The sequence below is a fragment of the Macadamia integrifolia genome, chromosome 14 (genome assembly GCF_013358625.1).
Source record: "Macadamia integrifolia cultivar HAES 741 chromosome 14, SCU_Mint_v3, whole genome shotgun sequence".
Classification (NCBI taxonomy): domain Eukaryota; kingdom Viridiplantae; phylum Streptophyta; class Magnoliopsida; order Proteales; family Proteaceae; genus Macadamia; species Macadamia integrifolia.
Window position 1 is genome coordinate 12,126,178 of NC_056570.1, and position 1,185 is coordinate 12,127,362.

Here is a 1,185-nt window from a genome sequence, read left to right on the forward strand (position 1 = left end):
TAGAATTGTTTGGATTACTAGGTATGCCTCACAAATTTTGAGGACAAAAATTTTTTAAGGAGGGAGAAAATTGTAACACCCTAATCTGATATGTATACCTCTACTTGTGGATAGGCAAGAAGAAAGAGCAAAGGAAGCCAATGCTGGCATGGTTGGCAGCTATGGAGTGCCAAGAATGCAGAAGTGACCCCACCCGCTCTTGTTCAGCTTGCCAATGTCATTGGGGACCTCATCAGGAGGTGTGGATAAAGAGGTAAGTTTAATTACAAACTAAGTATAATAGGAAAAAAAAAAAAGGTGCGACATGAGGACTTCCCAGGGGGTCACCCATCCTAATACTACTCTCACCCAAGCATGCTTAACTACAGAGTTTTATGGGATTTGGTGCATTAGTGCTGGTATGATCGCACCCAAACTGGTAGGTCCAAAATCGGCCAGCCAATTTTGCCTAGTAGAATGTAATTTTTGGGTTTTTACACTGTGGAGCCCACCTCTGCTGTGCAAAATTCCCATTATACCCCTATAGGAAGAGACTTAAATGAGGCATGAAATGCATACCTTATACTAATAAATAAATGGGAGGAAATGAATTTATAAACTACTAGGTATTACATATATAGTATGTAATTTATATGGAAATAAAAGAGGGCAACCAAACAAACCTTAGTTATAAGGACTTAATAGGGCAACCAATCATACCTTAGCAATAATTGAAGAGGGCCAGCCAAGCAGATCCTTGGGGCTGCCTTATATATAAGGGATAATGGGCTGAGATTTTATAAAATCGTGGCTGCTGTAACAGTAAGGAGAAAAAGAAAGAAAGGAGAAGAAGAAGGAAAGAGAAGGAAGAAGAGGAAGAAAGAGAAGTGAGGAGGGAACTCACTCACCTCAAGCTGCTCCTAGGTCAACTTTGCACCCAGGTAAGTGAGCTTACAGCTGCAGTAGGGTTAATTAGGTAATTTCATGTAGATTGGGCAACTAGGGTTAGGGTTTTACCTAATTGTTTACTGCCAGGGAATCCCTGTGAGTAGAATAGCTGCCCAGTAAAGAAAGCCCTAGTTTCTATGGGCATTGGGGACCAACTGGTAAAAAAAAGCCTTATCCCTGCTAAACCCTAGAACATAGGACTACTTCTTTTTCAGTAGGGATTATGCAATAAGGGCTGGAATAGGGTTGATTTGGTGG

At 41.0% G+C, this 1,185-nt stretch overlaps 1 pseudogene; it reads right to left on the bottom strand.

Annotated features, from left to right (window-relative positions):
- Positions 1 to 294: 294 nt before the first annotated feature.
- LOC122062272 lies at positions 295 to 412 on the bottom strand (annotated as a pseudogene).
- Positions 413 to 1,185: the final 773 nt, after the last annotated feature.